Source organism: Aptenodytes patagonicus, chromosome 5 (assembly GCF_965638725.1).
Source record: "Aptenodytes patagonicus chromosome 5, bAptPat1.pri.cur, whole genome shotgun sequence".
NCBI classification, from domain to species: Eukaryota; Metazoa; Chordata; class Aves; order Sphenisciformes; family Spheniscidae; genus Aptenodytes; species Aptenodytes patagonicus.
This window is the reverse complement of record NC_134953.1, coordinates 48,552,947-48,577,799: the sequence shown is the minus strand read 5'-3', so window position 1 is coordinate 48,577,799 and position 24,853 is coordinate 48,552,947. Positions and strand designations below refer to the sequence as shown.

The window sequence follows — 24,853 nt, the reverse complement described above, 5'->3', positions numbered from 1 at the left end:
TGTGATTCAGGACGACAGACTTCCTTCAGGTCTTCCCCCGCAGATCCGGATCTTATAGAGGCCGACAATGAACAGCATGCTTAGTAACCTCAACTCCGCCAGCAGACTGGCCTTCCCCATGAAATCTTTGGTGCAAAGGGAGGCGGAGTATGCAGGGGCCAGGAAACAAATAGTGGGCAGCACGAGCCCTGAAGAGCAGGAGAAACCCATTCTAGGTAGACCGACGAGGATCTCTCAGCCAGCAAGACAGCCCAATAATGTGATTAGGCAGACTCGGTGATCTTAAGGGTCTTTTCCAATCTAAATGATTCTATGATATGGTTTGTATCTCTCTGTTTTTGTACTTTTAGCAGCTAACATTGAAAGGTAGACTGAGGGTCAGATTTTTAGAATTTTAATAGTGCATTCCCAGGATTCTCCTTTGGATTTGTGAGCTTCAGAAGTGCAGGACAAAGCCAGTCTCTTTCAGTCTCCGCCTCCTGACGCTTGGAGCTGTTACACCTGAGAGATCAGTGAATGAATATGTTTGCTCTCAACTGGTTTTCAATGTTTGACTCACCTATGTAGGGTAGAAACAGTTTTATCTTGTCTATTTAATATGCAAATAAGTGTATATATGGATATGTGCTTCCTGTGGAAGGAAATCTAAGGAGAAGGTGGGTTTTGTGTATGAAAATAGAGGTCACTCCTTTTTTTGCTCTTTTTTTGCAGAGCACTGCGTGTTAATGGAAACATTGATAAGAAAAGCTGCTACCTCGAAGAGACAGTGATAAACTGCAACATAAACAACCTTCCGATATCAAATTGCTGAACTTAAGTTCAACTACAGTCAAGTTGTAAAGACTGAGGACTTTATGAGGAAGATGAATAACTTACTAACTTTCTGACTCTGGTTTTCATGTGCAGGTAGCATGTGTCTGCCTAGCGGAGCCACCAGAACACCAAAAGCATTGGAGACAAATAGACTGGAGATACTGTGGCCTTATGTATGAGAGTGAGAACCTTCCCTAACAGAACAGAAAGCGTGCTTCTCAAAATATTTTGGTTTTGTTAACAGGCTAAAACTTTTGCCTATACCGTAGTCTGCCATGTGCCTCAATGAGTGTGTAATAAATACCCATTAATCTCCGAGAAACTGATGTCACTCTTACTCTTAAATGAAATTAATTGACTGTCTTAAAAATGTATATACAATGTAAACTCCATCTGTGCTCACAGTACATTCTGATCCTTTCACTGTTGTTTCTTTAGCAATATCAGTAGCTTCAGAAAAATAACATCAAAAGTAGTTAACTAGCCAAACCACAAATACTATCTCTTCCTGTCTGGTAATGAGAGCTAATTCCACTATTAGTTACTATTTTTCATTCAACTTACTGATTCCCTTTAGTGAATTTCCTTTTTCTTCTGTAAATGCTGCCTCTTTCACCTGCTGGAATCAAAGAAGAGTAGGCAGCATCACATGACATGTCAGATTACTACAGCCTTCAACCAACACATCACCAAGTTTGAAAAAATCTTATTTTATTAATAATAAAAGATATCAACTTCTTTTTACAAAATCTGCGTTCTTTTTAACCAAGTTAAAAAATAAATTTAATAGTTGGAATATTAAATAAAAAAAAATCTTTCAAGGTTAGGATTAATGATGTAATTCTTGATGACAATTTACCAAAAACAGATGAACATACACAACAGGAACAAATTACACTGTACATTTACAATTCAGAAATTTCTGTGTTTCCAGCTGAAATTGAATTGCTGGAATGGTGTGTAACAGCTTTTTACCAGTACAGTAATGAGAGAGAGGAAACCGAGAAAACTGTGCTGAAAAGAAATTTAAAAGTGGGGAAGGAAATTCTTAGCACAAAGGTAGGGTTTTGTGTGTGTGAGAATTTGCCTGTCAACGTAGACGTGATATGTAGAATCTGGTAAAAGAATAAAGGAAATTACCATACAGCTATGATCTCTGAAAAATAATCTCAGCCTACAAATTTGACATGTTTCCACTGAAACTAATCTGTTTGTAAACTGCTTATCAGGCATGTACTACAGCTACATTATAAAATTGTTTTTTATTTGTAGGTCTCTTCTCAAAAACCATCGAGGGGTGAAATCTAAGAACTCTCCCTCTGCAATTACCTGAACAACATACTCTTTAAAAACTGCTAGAATTGAGATCTGAATAAGCAGCAGCTACTTGAGATCCACACTAATATAAAAACACCTAAACTTGCTTTATGCAGTTATTCATACATTAGGATTAGCTAAGGTTGGTCCTTTACTTTTATTTTCCTGTGGGAACCGATAGTCCCATTTGTTGGAAGGTACACTGGGGAAGTCTTGTATCAGGTGTTCTCAAACGAAACCAGGGCAAAACTTTGAGTCTTTACAGGTGATACTAAGCAAGAATAACCCCCAGAAATAGTCAGCATGTTTTCTTTTACTGCAGAAATGTGATGTGACTACAGAGATGTAAAACAGTCCCACTTTTTACTTGTAGTATGAGTGCTCTACCTGGGAAATTTGATTGGAAAAATTACTCAGATAGCAGTTTAGTCATAATGTAATTGCTGTAACTTGCACAAGTGTGGAGGATGCATAAGGTGTAGTGGTTGGAACAGAAGACCAGACCATGGGGTTTATTCCTCATCTTGCCACTGCTTGCTATGCGAACCTGTAAAGTTGCTTAACCTCTACAATTTAGCTTCCCCTGCAAAGTGAGAGTAAGGCTGTGGTTTTACATGCAGCTAAACAAAGGTACTGACTTGCCGTAGAAAACCTGTGCTGACTGTATTGCCCTACTTGTCTTTCATTTTCCCCCAGTTTTACAGTACATGAGGAAATCTGCCAGAAAAGAACAAAAATTACATTGCTAATTTCGGTGGTTCTCGGTTTTATACACACACCCAAGCTGGAATTCTTACAAAACGTAATTTTCTTAATTCTTTAACATCGCAACTCATATGTTACTTTCCTAAGCTCCATAAAAGGCTGTTGTAAAATGTGATGCAACAATGTTATGATGGAAGAGAAAAGAACAAATTTCAACATAAGTACCACTGGAGGAAGGAAAGGAAATAAAGGGTCGTACTTCTGCTTTCTGTTGAGACAGAATAGAACAGGACATAAATCAAGGAACTGAAGTGCAAGATAAAGAGGTGGCAGCATATGGCACTTGGCAGAGAGGCTCTTGAGCCTCCCCAGGAGGGGATTCAGAAGCCAAACAGATGGTTATTTCAGCAGAGGGCACCAGAACAACAAGTACGTGGTAGTGACTTTGACTTGTTCTGCCCAGTGAACATTAAATCTCCGATATTCTCACAGCCTCCAAGTGGGTCTGCGTTCTTGTTATGCTGCGAATTCTTGTACTTCATAATGCTTCAAAATTTTTGTCATGCTTAGAGGTGTTGCTGAATGACACTAGAAGCTCTGGGATTAAAGCAAACCAGGCAATTACATGTAAGCAAAAAGGCAGTAAGGAGTACCATGAGAATCTGTGGCACATACTACTAAGTCAGCATATTGCATCTCAACATGTCAGTGGGACAAGGAGATGGGACAGTTAAGTGAAACTTCTAATGAGAAGTCATCAAAGGGAAGTTTCGCACCTTCCTTATCGTTTCTTCTTTTTTTCACAGCAACTGTAGCCACAGGGTATATTTATATAGATTTTTTGCATTCCTAGTAGCCTGAAAACACAAATGTTAATAACTGACTGATATTCTGCAAATCTATTATGTATAGCCTCAAATAACTGCAAAAGATTTTATAAATTTTTAAACAAACCTGAGAATGTTTGCTGGGTTATATACTTGTTATTTACTTGTGCAAACTGAATGGTTGAGAGAGAAGCATTCATGGAGGAATATTAATTTTACACTTATGCACTTCACACTCCTTTACATCATTCAGGCTTCTGTTGTATAAAGGAAATCTAAACCTCATATGTTATGGTCGAGATACTGAGCATGTCCTTCCACAGTGGAAGGCTTTATTTTGCTATTGTCCTCTTATTATTTTAAAATAAGCATATATAACTAGTTCTAAAAGTTGCATTTGAATTACATGGGCTTGGATGATATTCAGCATACTCTTTAATAAGCATTGGGGTTTTTTGCAATTATTATGTTGGGTGGATATGCTTCAGTCTTCTACTTCTGTCAGTGGAATTTTGTAAAAGTGCAGGAATTTTAGATTTTGTCAACATGATGGTCAAGCACACAGAAGTGTTAAAGATTTTCTTTTTTGTTATCTTTTGGTTTATATGATATATGCAAGAATCTTGTCTGTGTGAAATAATGAGGACATTTTTTTAAATGCTTGCAGCCATCTGGAAAAATATTTAATTCTTGCCTTTCATTCTGATATCACAGGTTTCAAAATGAGAAATTTTCCATTATTATCAGCTTTACAGGTCATGTAGATAACTAAAATAGCAAACTGAAACATTGCCAACGCATTAAAAAAAAAAATCTTTCTTTTTATGAAAACAGCTATTCCGTTACCACAGTTTTGTATCAGTTTAATATGGAAAGAGTAATATAAAAATTCAATCATGAGATGATACCATTTGACAGTTACACTGCTATTTTACCTATTTCTCTCAGTCATACAGGCTAATATGGGGATTTATTTCTAATATATAACCTGAAGAACATTACTAGGGTGGCCACAAATGTAAAATCCTAGAAACATGCCTACGTATTATCCCCTTTTGGAAGGAAAAAAAGAAAAAGAAGGAATGGAAAATTGAGACAATATGTTGTAGACTCAAAATTAATTCCTGTGGGTTTTCAAGGACATAAAAGAAACTACAATGTGAACAAGTGGAGATAAATTACAGGAGATTTAATAATAAGCTGAAGTGAGATATGAAAACAGTAATCCTAAAAGCAATTACTGTTTTGTGTTTCATATGCTAAAGCAGTGTGTCATGCAGGAAGAAACACTGCATAACTGGAGAAAGCAGACATTAAAAATAATCTAGGTATCTAGTGTGGTCAGTTCCCAAAGAGGGAGCAAGCTCATCTACAAATTTCTGAACTTTTAAAATCCAGAATAAAGAATAATCATTAGAAAAGTGTTACTCTGATGGAGGTCTAAAATGGGTTTTGAGATTTCGAGTACTCATCCTTGCAATGTTACTTAATAAGAACCGTAAGTCATTTCAGATCCCGCTTCTTTAAATTTAAACAATGCAGTACTGTGGTAAACTATGTTGTAATACTGAAAATTGTTGTTAGCAAGTAAATACTGGTAACAGAATTAAATGCTGAGGGAAAACGTAAGCCACCTGAAAATGAAAACCTTTCCACAATACAGGAACCAAGTATAGGAAGTGGTAGAAGTCTCCAGACTGGAGTATTAAAAACTGAACAAAACACCAGAATGATGTACTGTGTACAATCACCTGCTATAAACTAGGAAGTAAGAGGATGTCCTTAGCCCTCAACCATTTCTAGTTCCTGTGACTTTAAACAAAGGTTGCAAAGAACACCTACCATTTTAGCTCCTAGTGCTGTCTTCTGCATCTGAACAGGATAATAGTAACCAGTTAGGTTCACATTTCTAATGTAACATTTAGGAGAGGAGTCTGCAAAAGATGGGAATTGCTGATTGAAAATTTTCTGTGGTATGTACAGTTTTAAATTAGAGTAATAGGATGAAGAAGATATTTAAATTGATCTAGAATAACGTGCAGAGATACTCCTTAGTAGTTCATTTCCAAGAGGGAGGACTAATTAGATAGGAGTATAATGATTCAGGTTTGTTTGTTTGTTTGTTTGTTTTTTTAAACAAGTTATGCTGCAATTTGCCAATTGGTTATATGAAAGATTGTGCTTCAGGACAAAGACTCTTACATAATTTATACAGTCGTTAAGAACAAGTGGTATTAATGTTTCATTGGGGCATTGTAGGAAGTATTACAATGCCAAAATAATGATAAAAATATAATAATGTACTAATCTGTGATCATCCCTGACTTCTGAATCTGGCTAACTATGATATTCTTGATTAAATCATTCATTCAGATATTTTATTGTGTAATGATGGTACTAAGGATTTTGATGCTTACAGACATTGATTGTTTTAGATTTCTCTTTGTAGACTTCCAAATCTTTCCTGTTGATCTCTTTGAAATAACAATAAAACAGCCATAATGCTTAAGATTCACATTTCCATGTCAAACTTCCATGTTAAACTTCCCAGTTTACACTGAATTACATTTCTTTTGTAACTCATAGTAAGGCTCTTGCTAAGTTAAAGGCGGTCTTTGTAAAGATCTTAGCCTTCTGTGTTCATAAGATCCCAAATGCCTGTGAATATGGCAAGAAAACCCTGTTTTCAGAGATTAATTTAATAGCTGTTCTTAATATTTTATTCAAGCGCTGATCCTTGATAAGGATTAAGCTTAATTGTTTTGGTGGAAAAGCCTAAATAATAGAGACAATTTCTTTAGTAAAACTGATAGAAATAACACATTTTGCTACTATCGCCACATTTCTTGTAAAGTTAACATGAAAATCTGTCTACAATCAATACAAGAGTCAGAAACAGAACTGAAGATTAACCTCACCCTACGTAGTTTTTTCCTTCTGTCTAGGAGCCTAGCTCTATTTGTTTCCACGTTTCTGTCTGCATGTCACGACCCAGCTTCCTTTTACACGTTGCTGTCTCAAGCCCCTGGCGCTGGGCCTGGTTACTTCTAACCTGATATTGCACTGTTTTAATAGTATCTCAAGATCATGTAGTCCACCGATAGTACAGTGCATGCTCCTTACCGTGTTATAGTGTTTAACAGTGCAGTGATTCCATATGCAGCATCCTGCACAATGACCCCACAGCAGCATTGATCCCACAGAGCCTCCAGCTGGGCATATACATGATAAAATATCTGGGGAATAGGATGGAACCACTGAATCCCATTTTTGTTCTTAAATTTGCAAATAAATTTGGACAAATTCCTTAGTATCTTACGCCACAGTTCATATTCTCAAAAAATGGGAATCAATTTGATGCTACCCTGAAATATCCTGATGTTAAATAGTTCTCAAAGCATTTTAAAACTATCAGTATGTTCTAACTAAATGCAGCAAGCCATCATCAATACTTTGAAGATGTAACTTCATTTTAAAATTTCTTCTGTAGCCCAACTGTAGCTCAGATACTGTGTGATACATGAAGGCTTGGTGGGGCCCCAACACATCTTACCTGTGGTGTTGGTTGAGGCTGAGGATGAATTAAATGTGTCCTGCAGCAAAGAAAGCTATGGGGGCTTTCTTCAGCAGCAAGCCCAGCTCTGCACCTTCCTGTGGGCCTGGTGAGCAAAGCATCAGGGTCTTTTCCCTGCATGGCCACCTAAGTGGTAACAGCACTCGTGTTTTTCCCTTCTGAGCAAGAAAATAAACCAACTCCCAGGCTCCAAGGTTTGATGGCATGAAGCAATCACAGTAGGGAAGAGGGGAACCACAGTTTACCCCGAATAGAGGAGCTCCCCACCCCCGCTCTGGGCGCTGAGGGAGAGAAAATGGCGGGCTAGAGACTTTGGGAGGCTCCAAGCACGCGGAGAGCTCCTCAGGCTACGCTTAGCGTATGAAGAACCACGACCTCAACACCGTAGCCTCGCTGCGCCCGCCATGATCACTGGCGACGAGAGGTTGAAATGAGAGCAAAAAACCGACCCAAAAGGCGAGAGACGGCAGCGGGGAGCACACACCATCCCTGACAGGAACTCACAGCACCCTCCCCGCGGCGGGTGACAGCACCCCCACCCGGCAGCACGATCTCCCACCCCACCAAACCCTCCCAGCGCCCCAGGCCGTGACTGTGCTTTTTCTCCCGGTTCCGCCCCGCCTAGCTGAGGGGAGGCGGGCGCAGGAAGGGGCGGGCGGCAGCGAGGCGGTGCAGGGAGAGAGGGAGGGAGGCAGGCGGTGAGGGGAGGCAGCCGACGCACAAGATGGCCGCTGCTGCAGCGGCGGCGGCGGGGTGGCAAGCGACGGCGGTGGGGGACCCCCGGGACTTGTGGGTGCTGGAGGAGCAGGGCGCTGCGGTCGCCCCCGTGTGCCGCAGCTGAGGGGGTCGGTGGCCGCTGCGGGGAGCCCGGCCCGTGTGGTGAGTGCGCTGTCTTCTCTGTTCCCCGCTGCCGGGTTCGGCTGCGGGGAGCGGAGAGCTGGGGGTACGGGGAACAATGGGGCTGGCCTCGGGGGCACTGGCGGGAGGGCTCCGCTCCTCTTCCCGGGGAAGGGAGGCGGAGGGGCGGGCGCTGCGCTTTCCTGTGTGGCCTGTTCCGCTGCCTGCCTCGCTAGGCCTCAGGCTCCTGCCGGGCTCGATTTCCGAGCGCCCCGGGCAGGGAGTGAGAGAGCTGCGGAGGCCGCCGTCCCCGGTGCGGGGGAAGCGGAGGGGGGCGGGGAGGACCCAGCGGTTGGGTCCAGCCTGGGGGGTGGGGAGAGGCGGCATCGCCTCAGGCTACGGCGGAGAAGGGACAGGCGGCTTTTGTGTGTGGTCTGCGCCTGCTGTTGTTTTTCCAGGGGCTCTGCGTGCCTGGAGAGAAGAGAAAACTCATCCCTGTGTTGCATTCGGCACAGTTAAACGAACAACGGGGGTGGGGGAAGAAATAAGGCCAGAGCCCCCCTCTTTCCGCGGTCAGTGTGGAGGGACACCCCCGCCTCCGTTGTCCCTCTTTTGTCTGTGGCGCCTGAGGGAAGAGCGAGGTGGCCCCCGGTCTCCCTCAGCGTGGGGAGAAACCGTGATAAAAGCAAACAGAAACTCCACTTACTTTCACTAGTTTTTCACCCTGGCGTTGTACTGGATTAACAGGGCGAGGATGGGTAAGGTTTCTTGCCGGGAGTGCGGTGTTGGTATAGCTGCATTTTAATGTGCTTTGGTGGTTGGGAATGTCCTGGTGTCAGTTTTTGTCCTCAAAAGCCATTGTGAGGCCTGTGCCGTTTTAAAACAGGGAACTGATGCGGGTTTTTTTCCTAGGAACTGGGAATGTTTAATTTTCTCCACATGCATGTATGCCTTTTTCCTCAGAGTAGCTCTCTCTTTTTTTTTTTTTTTTTAATTTCAGTAATGTATGAATGAAAAATCTTCTGTCCCTCAGGTGGTAGCTACTGTTTTCTGTGAGTTTCTCCTATATTGAAAATGATCGAAGTGGAAAAAAAAAAATTGCAAAAATGATTAAAAGGTTCAAAGTAACCTGGACTGTTGTGGAGCTGCTTTAATCATTGTAGCTGGTTTAGCAATGTTATCTTCTAATGACTCTGCTTGGAAGAGAAATGCAGTTTTTAAATTCAGCATTTGTAGTCTATTTGTGTCATACAGCTATAGAGTTGTTAGATAACACAACAATACTATGAAGCAGAAATTAATCTGTTCCTAAACTTATGTTTTTATCCCCTTCAGGCTTATAAGGACGTGGAGGGTGTTAATTTTATCAACTATAAATGTCTGTATTTCTGTGTTTGAAATCAATGAAGCTAATAAGACTTCATAGTTATATAAACAACCCGGTGTTCTAGGAGGAGTGTGTACTTTATTGATGGTTTCTGAGCTTCACCAGTAGCACCATGGCTTTCTTCAGTCCATTAATACACAATGGTGATATGAAATTATGGCTTCCACTAACATAAATAGAAGCAGATGTTATCAGCTGGGCACCTTTTCTTTTCCCCTCAATAGCTTATCGCTTTACCTTCCTGTCCTAGAAAAGGTTCTGTCAAAGCAGACAGCTTGACAGGCTGCTTTGAGGGAAATTTAGAAACGCAGGTACCATCAGTGCAGTCTGTTTTGACAACCAGAGACTTGAGTGGTGCGCTTGTCAATCGCTTTTGAGCAGCAGTAACCTTAATGGAGATGAGTGGGAAGTTACATGTTTTGTGGTGGGGGTTTTTTTGCCAGCTTTGTAGCCAAACTAGCTTAGTTTAAAGCAAAATATTCTAGAAATTTATGATGAGATTATTGTATGCTGATAATGATTAAAAAACCTAATGTTCTAATGAACAAATGAATGTATGAATCCAGCAATTGCATACATTAATATGTCAGAGTTAAGTTTATGGGCATCTTAGGACATGTATATTATTATATAAAAGTGGTCATGCTAAAGCAGATGAACAGAAATTAACAGGATTGCTTTTGGAAACCTGCTATGTTGCCAGTGATTCACCAGCAATCTGGGTGGAAACCATTATCGGTCTTGTTGAATTAAGCATTGCAGAAACTGAGATTCAGTGAGTGTGTATATTAAAATATTGACTTAATTTCTTTATATGTGGTTCAGAGGTCTTGGGTGATGCTGATGGTGGTCACCTTTGATAATGATGGCAAAGACTGACATCCCATTTTATTTAGGGTCTATATCTCATAGCTAACCAGTGCTGTAAAAGGGTGTTTCATGATACGTAGGGAATTGACCTTTCCCGTTCTGTAATATGTAATAGTATGAAGGATAATTACCTTTTTTTTTTTTTTATTCCACCCAAGAAATCATATGGTTTACATGCTGGATACCTGGAAAAAATGTTTCATCCATTTGAAAGAACTCGTGGAATCATAGCTTTCAAACAGTATGAAGCTGAACTAGAAAGAACTAACTCACCTGCATTTAGACTCCCAAACATCCCAAGCATCTTAAAATAGCTATGCAGCAGCCACTATAAGGTACCTTTTAAGCAGGTGACCCTATGTAAAACTTCTTAATTTTTTGCAAAGCCTGCTCATTGTTTAAAATCCTTTTCCCCAGTGGATTCACTGAATCATTTTGCAGATGAAACTCTGTGTGGTTTTGTGGTTCTTCTTCCTGCACCCAGTAAATCAGGTGGTTGTTTGCTGGAGCATCCCAAGTAATATTGGCCGTTAGGCCAAAAAAAAAAATCTGACTCAAAGTACATGAGAGATAAGGTATAAGGCAATTTGTAGTTTGAACTTAATGCCTTGGACTGCACTTGGTAATGAATATGAAACCATTATCATACAGGAATAAAGATATAATATGCTTCTGTTGTGAAAGATCATTATATAAACATCCTGCACCAGCTGGAAAGTCAGTGTGACCTTCAAGATTCTGTGTAGGCTATATTACAGTAATGTAGTCTGAAGTCTATGGATTCATGATAACTGAGAAAGTAAATATTTGTGGTTTTCTTATGTTGTGTTACTTTCCTTTCTGTACAGAGATATTCCACAGTGCATGCTGAATTAGGTGCAGTTCCCATCACTTAGTTTGACCACTTGTTTTTCTCAAGAAGTGTGTCTCTTGACAGTTATCTTTTGCATCGGTTTCATTTTCTTGGTTACCAGTACGGTAAAAGTTGAAATCTAATACCATTTCAAAGGACTAACAAATTTCTAATGAGTTTTTTTTATTTGTGGAAATGCGTAATGGGCAAGAAGGTGCAAAAGTCCTATCAGCTTATTGTAAATAGATTTTTCTGATATAAAAAGACTTTCTGGTTAGAGTGCTTGAGGAAATAGCTTTCCTGTTACTGGTAGCAACATGTTGTGTGCTACCAGCTGGAGAAGGAAGGGACTTTTGTGATAGAAATATCAAGATTTCTAAATCATGTGTTGCAAATTTATGTTGTCAGAAGCAGTACCAGTTTTGCACTGCTCTACATCGGAATTTGTAGAGGACTGTTTCATGTAAGTGTGATGGGTGTTCCCCTGCCCCCTCCTTTGAGATTTCTTTCTAATACAGTGAGAAGGAAGGCAGCTACATGTGGTCTAGGGCAACTTTCGGCAGGTAGAGATGGCTTATTACATACATCAGAAACACATTGCAGAAATCTTATGCAGGCAGACTTTCAGTAGTTTGCAGTAAGACTGGCAGAATAACCATGAGTAGGTATTACTGTTACATTTGAGAAGGTAGCTCTTGGCTCTGGCTCAAGCTTGAACTTGGTGTGAGCGAGACACTGTTGCATTATGCAGATGAAAAATGTCATATCATCTAATTAGCAGCATCTTCTGAGCACCAGCCATTGACATTTGGAAAATCTAAAGACTTGAACATTATTTCACATAGAAAAAGGATCTGGACATCCTTTGCAGACTTTTACATGAAAGCTTCTGCTCAGCATGCTGTTTTTGTTTTTAAAAAGGAAAAAGGGGGGGAAGGGGAGGAAAGGAGGAGGAAAAAAAAGTAAGTATATTGGGAAGCATAAGAACCACATGTAGAATAATACAGAAAATCTCTATCACTTGATTGTGTGACTTTATGTATTTTGTATGCTGTTAGCTACACTGTTAAAAAAGAGGAATTATTAGGAACATGGAGAAAAATCTTCATCTAAGAGATGGTTGGGAGGAGAAGAGAGGAGGCAAGGGAAGAGGATTGTTTTGACAGACAAAAGAATTCAATTTTTCCTGTTTTGCAACGTAAGAAATGGAGGGTATGCAATTAAACTGAAAAGTAGTGCAAGTGTGACTGAAGGAAGGCACAGATCTTTAATTTGTTTCACATAGATTGTGGCAGAGGTTGCTATGTAATTTGAGACAAAGAACACAGAAGAGAGTATTTGTGTCAGACGGGTAATACTGTGGTAAGGTGTGTCTTGAGTTCAGCATTACAAAAGCTGGAGGGTTTATTGACAACTATTCATTCCAACCTTGAAGTCACTAAAATAGCCATAAGTGACATGATGTTCTTGCTGTATAGATGCCTCTCACTACTGATTTCTTGCAAAAAGTCTTGCAAAACCACTTTTGTCAATCCTTCACATAAAGCATTATTTCTCAATTGTACAAATATTTGGAGTTTGGGGGGTGCATTTTATGTTAATCTGAGACTTCTGTAGTAGAACTGTGCTTCAGCTACGAGACAACTGAAGAAACAGAGCGTGTGGAATAGCTGAAGTAACTGAAATGTGCTAGTCTGGGAGAATCTAGATCTTGCAGGTGGTTCATGATTTCTTTTGGTTTGTTTTTCATTTTAACAAGAGAATTCTGGTTTGTCTCATCCCTCTACTATGCCAGTGTAATAGGTGTTTTTAAAATGATCTAATTAACTACTGTTTAAAAGCAGGCTGTTAATCTTAACATAAAATCTGGGCATTCCAAATGTCATTATTTTTCAGGATGCTTCCATGTTTATCAGACCCTGTCAGGATAAGCTTTGAAGGTAGAGGTATGGTTGTTTTTAAACCTGTTGATCAGCTGATGGAGCAGTAGTGCTTGCAGCCTGGTTCTAAAGGTCTTCTCAGAACTTTCTCCTGAAATAATTTCTAGCAATTACTTCAGTTCAAATGGTGAGCAAGTTGGAAGGTTTTTCAGTTATGACTTTTAACTTCCCTACAGTTCTGAAAGGAGACTGCTACTACAGTAGCAGGAATCTTGTCTCTTTATTATGCATTGAAGGTCTTCAGGGGCCTGCAAGCTAATTATTTTTGATAAATTATGGCAGGCAGTGTTGGTCTCCAACTCAGATTTAAGAGCTATCTTTTGAGCAAAAGGAGTGAGGTTCAGTGAAGGTATTTCAAAGTGAATGAATTGAAAGCCATGCCAAGGGGGGTGGTTTTAATTACCTACTTATAAATAAACCAGCTTCTGTGGAACACTCCCAGTGTTCAGTAGCATTTAACTTTCTCTGTGCTTTGTTTTTAGAGTAAACATTATTCATACTGATTTAGCACTCTTCACTTTTTGTAGCAGTTGTACTGGAACAAGTAACTCTTCCATGTTTTACTACAGTGACTGTGTAATATAAATGCCCTTCAAAAGTGAGTGAAATGAAAGTCTTACTGTTGACTGACTTTTCTTGTAAGTCACATTCTTTCAGTTTGTTTTCCCCCTTCCTTTTGTTATCAGTTTAGAATGGAAATCCTTCAGGTACTATTTGATGTTAGGAACTGTACAAGCAAATGAAAGTGTTAAGACTTCCTTATCCAGTGTTTGTATCTGATGAATCTGGTACTTGCAGTACAGCAAGACTGAAGTGTTTTGTGCCCTTTAATTTTTTTTTTTAATTCTGTGCCAAGGTGCAAGAACCAAAGGAGAGACCTTGAAATTAATGGCCACTAAATTTGAAAGAAAGAGTAGAAAGTGAATTTGATTAGCTTATATGGCATTCTGAAACTGTGGCATGCTGCATAAACATTATTTTATGACCGTTAATAATTCTGGCAGTTATGCAGGCCTAACGATAATTAAATCCTGTGTTTCTGAGTGTAAGCTGTTCTCTGGGAGGCTCAGTAGAAAATTTTCCCCTGCCTTTACAAGTGAATGTTGTGCTAATGAGATCTTGAAAAATCTGCTCATGAGTCCAGTGAAGCAATCATCTCTGTTCGTGATGTTTCACAATTTAAAATTCCTATTTCAGTTCATTTTATAAAAATTAAGCCTGGGTTTTGTGCCACAGTGAAGTGCTCTGAGTGGTTTGAGGAGATACGAAACAGCAAAGTGCTGTCCTGCTTCAGACAGGAGGTATGGAAGAAAGAGTAGGGGAGTATACATACTGTGAAGCAAGTCTCAGCCTCCACCCTCTCTAAATGAGAAATCTTCACAGTAACGTATGACGTATTTTCTCGCTTGGTTAGGTAGGTATTTCTTGAGGTCTTCTAGAGCAATTAAGAAGTCTGTTTCACATGGCATTTGGGCAATTGTTTTTAAACATGTCTGAGGAGCTCAGGTGTTTACATGTAACATACCCAATAGACAAAGTGCCCTGTTGTAAACAACAGAACCAATTTATCAAGATCTTTTGAATTTGATTAATAGTTGTTTATTATAATACTGAAATTGTTGTTGGTCACCTGCATTGTTACTAATTATTGTGTGGGTAGACATTAAAATTCAAAAATTTTTGGAAGCTGGAAAATGACTGGCTCTTACTTAGCAGCTCCAGAAGGACAGTAATTCTTAGCCTTACTCGCTTTGTAAAGAGAATGTGGATTTTGTTTCAAAAATAGATCAGAACAGGGCAAAGTCTCACAAATTACTAAAGCAATTACAAAGAAAATACCACTCTCCCATGTATCTTTCCAGACTTGAAATGACTTTTCTGTAAGGTGTCTTTATTTCTTTCCTTGCTAAAATGCTCTGTTTTCTTGCAGGATGTTCTGGGGTTTTTTTTCCTGGATCCATGGGTGTCTTCACCTCTCCTGTTCTCTTTAATGATCTTTAATTCTCTGGTATTAGCTACTTTCCTTCTAAGTGAATTTTTTCTTTAATTTAACTTTGTTCTGAGCCAGTATTCAATTCTGCTAGCTAATGCAGGTAACAGAGATGGCATATTGCCTATTAATTTTGTTGCTTTGACAATTCAGACTTGCAGGATGGGCTGTTTGGATAATGGAGCAACCGTGGGACTCTTTGTTCTTGGACTTTACTGGGGACTATCAAAATGTCACTGCTTCCTCTGGAACTGGTGAGAAGTTAGGGAGCATTGTTCATGGTGTACTCCCTTGTGACTACTTTGGCTGTTGCTGTAAATTTGAAAGGAGAAAGATAAAAATAAGTTAGGCTAAACTCGCTTGATGGAGTGGACTGGGTAAGTTAAACCAGAAGCTATGACTTAGGCTGTCCTTCCTGTTTATGAGTCGTTCCCCTGTTTAATTGCATGAAAAGGCCTCCTGTGGAATTAATTAAAAGAGAGGTCTTAGTAGTGCTGCAAAAAACTTTAGTTAAAATGGTGAATTATAATTTTAGTCTTTCTTGTTTAACCAGGCTTTAAGGATGGCAGCCTGGACACTGTAACTTCTTTGTAGGTGATTCATACAACAAGTGGAAAGAAAATGTTATTCAGGAAAGTGAGAATTAGTTAAACTTTGGTTGCTTGGAATAGTCCAGACTATTTTAAATGTGACTGTTTTGTTGCCAGCTGTTGTTGGATTCTACAGAAAAGGTGTGAGCCATCAGGGCTGTCTTCTGGACTTGCTAATGCTTGTGCACGTTGTTAGTCTCTTGTATTTGTGTCCTGTATTAAATCACATTGTTACTGCTATCTGAAAACATTGCTGCTGTGATACCTTTTAATGCCGTTTATCTACTGTGTTGTACTTTATACAGAGCCTTTTCCTGGCTTGAAGATGGCTTACTTCATGATTCCATCTGTTTTTCTCTTCTGAATCATATATTGCATTTGTCAAGTTTAAAGATGTATTTGTGTTAAGGATCTTCAGGGAGACAAGTAATTTGTTTTGCATTGATAATTGTGATTTAGTGCACAGAAAAAGTGCTCAAAGTAGGGGTTGATGGTGTGTTTGGAAACCCTCTAAATCATCCCCATCTCTGCGTTTTCGTAGACGTAAGAGGCTGCCTATCAATAACAGCAGGTGACTGGAGGTATTGGGAATAACCTTGTTCTGACTTGTGTCAGAATGCATTGGGAAACGTAGCTTTTTAGTTTTTCCTTCAGTGATGCTGCTTAGTGTTTTACTGGTGACTCAGGACGTAGAAATAAAAGGTCTGTTGGAGTGCAGGATACTACTTCTTATTAAAATAATAAAGTGAAAGACTGTGGACAAAGCTCTCCTAAACACTTTACCAGAAAGCAAAAAGGCACAGCCCAGTTGGTACTTTCCAAGCTAAGGACCTGTATTGTGATAAGTCACCTTTGATGGCCTGTTTCAATTTTGAGAGTAGCATTTCTCCTTCAGCCTCCTGTCTTGAGGGCTGCTGGTAGAGAAGGGCAGACTTCTGGTTAGAGCAAGAGAGATCTGGTAGCGGAGACTTGACAGCTTTGTGGCTGCAAAGCAAAATAAATTCCATAGGTTATACTTGTACTAAATTTATCCCTTTTTCCCAATTATTATCAGAGTTAAGAAGACTTATCTTCTCACTGAGCACTGTAATTTTTGCAGAATACGTTTCTGTGGCGGGGGAGGGGGAATGCTTGGCAAAATTGTCATCTCTCCTTAATGTGTGATGTTCTGTCTCATTTCTGTAGCATTTGCGAAAAGGAAGGAATAAAAATAGGACTAATAAGATGACATAAAAACTGGCAAGGCTCTTTCAGGCTTTTTTTTTAGCATTTACTCCTTTACCAGGTGTATCTGAAATTAATGAGTTGGGTTATTCTACATTAAGTGTCTAAGTCTCCACACTGTAGTTCATAGAAATGAAGTATTTTCCCCCTGGTTTTCTAAGTCTGAGGATTTACATAGCTTCAGCAAGCAGAGACATCTGTAGTTAGCTTTTCTGGTCACTCTTTTCTCAGTGGAACTTCTCAGTCAAATGTTTCTAACAAAATAGCACACAAGGATGGGGTGGGGATGTCTCTGGGTGTTTTTCTGAGGAGGAATTATATGATCACAGCCATTTTTATGTGGGTTTTCAGCTTTGCTAGACTAGTTTAGAATAGAACAACTTGAGCTCTGTCAAGCTGAAGCTTGGGCATGATGTAGATGATTTCAGGACATATCAGGAAGAAAGGCATCCACAGAAATACTTCGGTATCGATAAGGTAAATTACACATCGGTATTTGAGGGTGTAATGGTGTGGCTATCGCATTAGGCACTGCACGATAAAAATGGGGTGTGGTGTCGGTATTACTCACTAGGTATTAAAACGATCACAGGCGTATTTTCTTTTATGTAAAATCTGAAGGGAAAAAAACCACTCCACTGTGTCTTCCTGTGAATAATATATGAATTCACCTGATAAATAAAAATGTTAGTTGTCTTTCTCCCACCCCCTTCCCCAGGACAGGGGAAAAAGAAAGCCTAAGACTGGTTCATTTGCCAGTTCATGTGACAGTAATCGGGAGCCTTCAAGAAGGGGAAGTGAGTGACAGCAATCCTTTCCTTCAAGCACATCTGATAAGTTCTGAAATTACATTAATGAATTAGTGTAGCTTTTGAGAAGTGGGAATAGAATCAGTCATGTTGATGTGACAAGCTGGTATGTGAGCTGTCATTACAGAATGAAAATTGACAGTAAGCCTGTGAAAATCCAGTGACTGCAGTATGCTAATAAATACATTTAAATACTTTGTTCCTGTTAGGTTTGTATATTAAAGAAAATAATTGCCAGTGCAATTATGAGGGCTTCAGTAGCACTATTACAGGTGGCTTTGGCTTACAGATTTTGAGAATTTTCTTTTTTGAATTGTTTGTCATTTAGTTTTAGTTTACTGTCATTGCTTTTATTCCCAAAACAGTGAGTGGCTAAATACAGGAATGTGTAAAGGGATGTTGACTACATGGGTAGTAGGACGGTTTTAATGCCTAGTTTTCCCTTCCTATGCCTTATCATATATTTAGATACCTGCTGTTTAATCAGGGGCTTACACAATACAAGACAGAGGGAGTTTAAATTATTAAGTCACACAAATGTTGCCTGTACAAGGCTTACTTGTCATTTACCCTGGCTTGATCTGCAGCAATAGAGGTGAGATTGGCAGCTAAGTGCATCCGTTCTATTTTAAGACTCTAAAAGAAGGAAATTTAAAAAACGGAGAGAAGTAGCTTTCTGTGTAGTCCATTTGTGCAGTACCTGTAAAACATTTATCAGATTTACTCTCAAGGTACTGGAATAGGTAATACTGCAGTCAGGGTGTGTGAAGGCTCAAACACTTGTAGTCTCATAGCAGCCTGTGACGGTGTGCCTATTAAAAGCTCTTGGTGGGCTGTGACCACTTCAAGAAGGAGATTCTTAACGGAAGTTAAAACACCCAGTAAGTACAAAAGATGCTTGACTGCGCAGCTACTGTTGTTTTCTTTCTGAGTATCTTCCGGTCCTTAGTTTTCCATGAGTGAGGTCTAATCTTCTGTGAATAAGGTTCATTAACAGAAGTTTACTCTTTGCTTTTAAAAAGGTAGTTCAGCATGCTATGGAGAACTATATACCTTTTACTAATAGAACTATGGCAATATAGTCTGTGAGATGGTGTCTTAATGTATTTTTTATTTTACATCATTCTGGTTGCTGATACTGCTATAATATAGTTGTAATATGTTTTCAGAGATGAATACATCTTTTAAGACTTAGCATTATACACAGAATGAGAAAATTGTTCTTCATGGACTGCTCCGCTTAGAACAAGTTTCATGCAAAGTAAGCAGTAAATAAGAGAACTTTCTTCGAAAAGACAAAATTACATGTCTGGAGTAGAACTGTTTTTACAAGGCTGGAGCAGCACAATTCATCAAGTTGGCAGTGGATTTTTAATAGGTAACTTCCTGGGATTATTGTATTTTGCCCTCTTACTGGATGATTTTCAAATTTTGTAACTTTAAACTTTTATAACTAGGGTTATAATTCAAAACCTCTTAAGAAGTAAGATACTCTTTTTTTCCCATTTGAATTCAAGCTCCTGCCAAAAATAAATATAACTTTTTATCCATTACTGATAGAGGATCAATGGGATGTTGGAGATTTGGATTTTTTCTCTTATACACGACTGTCTTGCATTGTTCGCTATATTAAAAAAAATAATTAAAAAGGCAAAAAAAAAGAGCAGCTTTCATTTTTGTGGTTAAGCTCTGAGATATTTGTTATTGGTTAAGAGTAGGTGTTTAATGGAAACCCTGAGACTTGAGCCTTTTGTTTCCACTCACTAAAACCACGAGTACTGTTTTTAATGCTCTTGTAAAGCTGTAAAGAAAAGATGCTATTTTTATAAATCTGGAAGGTAAGGGAGACTAGCACCAAAGCAGCAAAATATTTAAGGGTTTTTTTTTCTTATAATTGAAGGTTACATGAAAAGTCTCATTCAAAAGGAGTACTTGCCCCAGGCTATTTCAGGCCTCTGGAACTGCTCTTTTTAGCAGTGCTACCAGTTGAATCACCGAGTGCCAGTAGCACTTAAAGCAAATGAGGCTCAATTACATTCTGACTCAGAAGTACCTGAATTAACCTGCTTTTCAGCAACAGTTGTGTGACCTCTCCTACTGATATTTAAAGACTTTAAGCCCCTGTCTGAATGGTAATTTGACACTACTTAAAAGTGATGAGCAGGTTTGTGCTGAATAGTGTTTGGATTTTTACAACAAAACTGTCCTCAGAGGTGTGGAGAAAATCTTGAATGGTATGTTGACTAGCTAATTTTTTTTATGCAACTGTTACAACAGAGCTGAAACTCTCCAGGCTCGGTGCCATTTCTGCAACAAGCTGCCTCTTAACCTTGGATGACTCCAGAGCTTTAGTGTAGACTAGGTTATGTTATTAAAACACAATTGCAGCCTGTGTCATGGAAACAAGCAGAATAGTCACCTGTGAAACTTACGTTCTTTATCTTAATATTCCTGCTGCTATTACCAGTGAAGCTACTACAGGGCTAGCCAAAGGAGGATATCTGGCTTAGTTTGGTCCCCGTAAGCTATTTTTGTATCAGCTATTGTAGCATTTACATGATTGCTTCTTTGTTTGCAACTCTGGTTCTAGGAGCAGTAAGAAGACTTGGAGTTATGGACTGCTACACCATTCTTTCATCTTCTTTAGATAGCACTTTGCTCAATGCTATAACCATGATGAGCTGAAAGGGTGGTTTTGACTGTATTTGTGTGACTTGCACTGTCAAGAAATATTAGTTAAATCTAGCTGTGAAGCATTTTTGAAACATAGAAAATTTTTAGGTGGATTTAGTATAAAGGAACAATTCCACGGGTTGTTATCGCTTGAGTTCCTTATTCCATTTCACCTACTTTCATCATGCCAAACTGTTAGTCTAGTCATCCTCATTGTTAGGATTGCTTAATAGCATTTAAATGTGTAGTTTAAATTCAGGCAATACTTTAGAGGTGGCTTCCATTAACGAAGACGTACTTAAGAATCTGTGTTGCTCTGGTTGTGCCAAAATAAGCTGCTCATGAAACTACACCTAAAAAATTGACAAATCTGCGTTGATGCTAAAAGAGGTTGTCTTGAAGTTTCCCTCTTCTGTGCTTCCCCCACTCTTTCCCTTATGTTTCTAGGACTGCTTGACCATTTAACAGATCTGGAACAGCTTTTGGAGCCTGTTAGAAGCTAATGTGGGAAGGAAAGGGATTTGTTTTTGACAGGCTTAGGTCCCTGGTGTAGATGACACGTGTCAGATCTAGAGCTGGCATGAGACTACTTTCTGAGAAGCAGTTCTGACGTGCCCCACTGTAAGCCGTGCATGAAACTGCACTGAAAATGCCAAATATGTAAAGTTTCATTATCTGTCCTCATCGGTGGTAGGATGAAAACGTAAGTCTGGATGTGTCAGTCCTCACAAGGATAAGATGGTTAACCCATGTTAGCTTGTGGTAAGCAATGCAGGTTATTACCTGCTGTCTTAGTAGAGATGAGATTCTGTTGCTGTGATGTTAAATCTCTTCTGGAGTATCACGCTTGTAGGTAGTGGCTATGATTTGGTCTTTGTTTACAGCTTGGGTGTTTTTACTAATCTTTTAACAATTCTCTTTTTAGTTCTAGACAGGATGAGTGCAGCTAGACTTAAGCTGTGATCTGGGGGAGAAATGGGGAAAACCTAGATTATCTTCTATTAGCAACTCCTCAGTCTGCCTACCTCCACTTTTTAGAAGTGGTTGTTACAACTGCAGTGTTGTGGTAAGCAGAACAGTGTTTGGCAACTGTTTTCAAATGTGCATCTTTTATCTGAAGTTGATGGTGCCATAATGGTGCCATACAGTTTCTTACTGATGTAGAAATGATATCACATGGTTGACTGAACAGGTGCCTGAAGTAGAGGAGCTGAATTATTGAAGCTGATACAGTTTAATAATTCTGTTTCAAAATCTTTGAGAAGGGTGTAACAGGGTATAGAATTATAATAAGGCTCAGGGGATGAAAAAATTTGTCATTGTGAACTCCTGCTATGATGAAACATATGTGCCAGCAAACTAGGTGTTCCACTGCCTTTTGAAATAACATCACAGTAGTCTAGAGATTGTTTTGTATACAACATATAATAAGAGATCCCTTCTTGTGATTATAATATGTTTAAAATGAACTCATGAATTAAAAAACAAGCAGACAAGCAACTATATCAGTGGCTTTGTTTAAAAATTCATTAGTTGTTTTCACTGCTCTTGGATGACTTCGCTTTTATTAAAAGATCTTTTGATGTTTAAGTGCAGTCTTCAAAACTAAAATTGCTTTGAAGGTAAATAGAATAACTGAAGCTTTATTAGAGACTACTGTTATGTAAACAGTTATTAACATGAAGTTGTTTGACATCTATTTTTAAAATTGGGGCAGCATCTACTAAGTGACAAGAAAAACCACCTCCAAATCAAAGAAATTAAAAGGGGGGAGGGGGAACACTGAAGAGGAAGTTCTGAGACAAAGTTTTCAAATGGACACTTAAAATATTTGTTTTCTGAATACCTGTGAAGTTTTATGTAAAACAGGATTTTACATTTATGTTTTACTTTCAATGACTCATTGAAATAGAAGCCTCTTCTTTCCTATGGTTGGCAGTAGCAGGTGTATTCACTTAATATTGCTCTTACAGTATATTTCAGCATTTCCTCACTATTGCACCTGAAATTTTTGACATACGAGGTTTGGTGGGTTTTTTTAAATCTACTAGGTAGTTTGAAAACAAAAATACTTTTGGGAGAGTGAATAGTGTAATGCTAACTCTTGAACATAAGGGAAGGAGGTGGGGGGGAACTTCAGACTGTTACTCGATTCTGGCCGTGTAAGTCTATCAAATAAATGTTTTCAGTAATATTTTCACAGTATGCTACAAGAAAGCATGCGCGCACACAAAGCACCCAAAAAGATCCAGCTTTGGCATTTTCTGGATTTTTTTTTTCTTTTCAGAGAGAGTGTTTCTTTTACAAAAGTGTGCGGGGGGGGGGGGCAGGGGGCAGGGCACAGAATTATTAAAGGTTGTATTGTAGGTTGGAGGCTGGGGAGCTTTTTTGGACAGTTTTTGACCAGTGTCTCCAGCCAGACTTTAATTCTCCCCTTCTCTGTCCCGTTGTTTTACATCGCAATGATAGTGTAGCTGTAGTGTCACTGACATCAAAGCAGGATAGCTGCTGAATCAAGTTGGGAGAGAAGCTCTTACTGGAGAGTGGGTGGCAAGCAACACTTTCTAATTTTTTCTAGGTTGGTTTTTTTTATGCTTTCTCTTTCATTGAATTGTGCTGGGTCTTAACTAAATGATTCATGTCTACAGTCTAAGAAATTATGAAGGCATTGCAGCAGCAACAAGATCTTCCCTCCTCCTTTCCTAGATTTACTTTTCATCTACCGAATGCCTATAGTAGTAGTCAGGTAACTGTAGATTATTCCTGCATGAAAAAGAATGATACTGGCCTTTAGTGATTTTGATCTTTAATATGATTTCTTATTAGTAGGTACCAATCTTATTACTGTTGTGATACTTCTGATACTTCAGATCACTAAAAGGTGTATAGGAAAAAAAGTTTTGCTTCGGCAGGTTAGAACTCAAAGATGCCTGTTCTTTCTCCTGTGCCTATGCAGCTGAAGTGTTTTCAGTCTCCAGAATGCTACCCACTTCCCATTGCTTTCTCTTCTTGAAGTTTACTACTTATATTTTTATTTTAGATGAGCTGTTTGTGTGGCTGATTTGTTGCCCTTTTTCAGTTAAAATGAGGTATTGGTTGTGAAATTGCTGTCCACCCACATTTCTGCCTACCTGTGTTTATTAATAAAGATCTACGTTTAAAACTGCTAGCTTCAATTGGGGAACAACTATGCAAATAATTCAGCTGGAATATCTTAGAAAGGAATGGGTGAGGAAGAGTAGTGACTTCTCAAGCTGACATCAAGAGGTAATGTGTCTGTACCCTTGAATCTGAAGACTTCTACAAGCTTGTCCTATTTATCTTTACTATGGCTTCTTTCATGGGTGATCTGATGGCAAGCACTAGCAAATCTGGAAGTTGTGGGTTTTGTTTGTTTTGTTGTTTTTTTTTTTAAACCAAACAAACCTTTTTTGCAATATAGGCTCTTGTATAAACTCTGAAAAACTGTCATAGGAGAGATTAGTCCTCCTGGACACACAAACTTTAACCTATTCTTTCTGGTCTTCTGGTATGGATAAGGAATTGTCCTCTCTTTAACTTCCCCAATTACTTGGAAAAGGCCCCAGACTCAGTAATGTCAGAATATAATTCTTCAGGGGCATGTTAATTGCTTGATCATTGGCTCTAGTTTTCAAATTTGTAGTTGTTGCAATTCTTTTGGTTATTTGGGTGTTCAGAAAGCAACTGTTCAAACATGTATCTGCTTCTGGGAAAAGCAAATGATTTGCTTGCCTCCTCAAGAGCAGGATTGATAGCTCTTGAGTATCTGACCAGTTGAACCAAAGTCTCTCTTCTGAAAACTGTTGTGGATATTTTAAGTGCCTTCTGCCTTTCTTCTGTTAATTGATTTGGTTCTTCCTTGATTTTTAATCCTGGTTTAATCACTGTGTTACTGTTATAGTCATTTGCATTGACAAATGCAGGAACTCTTAATTTGAAATGAAAGGAACATGTTCTAGACATGCTTGTCTGCTATTAACTCCCTAGACTTAATTATCTATGGGCTTGGGAATTCTTATCATTGGTAGAAAAATTTTCCTAGGTAATAGATCATGAAACCATTTACTATTAAGAGTTGGTCACTTCCCCTTTATTTTAAATAAGCCATAAGGGATGTATAATATCAACCAGAAATTATGAAGTTAGTCTTGTATGTCTTCCCTGAAAATTTACGATTTGAGCCATGTGCAGATTTTATGTTTTGAGGGGTAAGAGCAGGGAGGTTTAAGCTGCTTCCTCTACACACGTTGTCTTTTAATGTTCACAACCATAATGGTGCAAGACTAGTGATTGAATGTTGAGTGAGAATAAGAGATCAAGAAAATTATATATTAGGTTGCATTCCACTTTTTTTTTTTCCTGTGGAACACTGGATAAATAACTTTATTCAACAGTTTTCCATTCTGTAGTAAGACATTAGCTC

The 24,853-nt window shown here is 38.9% G+C and overlaps 1 protein-coding gene across 5 annotated transcripts in view; it reads left to right on the top strand.

The window, feature by feature from the left end:
- Positions 1-8,049: 8,049 nt before the first annotated feature.
- RC3H1 (ring finger and CCCH-type domains 1) overlaps positions 8,050-24,853 on the top strand; it is an 81,136-nt gene continuing 64,332 nt past the window's right edge. For all 5 annotated transcript variants that reach the window (XM_076339619.1, XM_076339617.1, XM_076339615.1 and 2 more), the window contains exon 1: positions 8,050-8,115. The gene's annotated coding sequence lies outside the window, so the exon portion shown is untranslated. The remainder of the gene's footprint in view (positions 8,116-24,853) is intronic.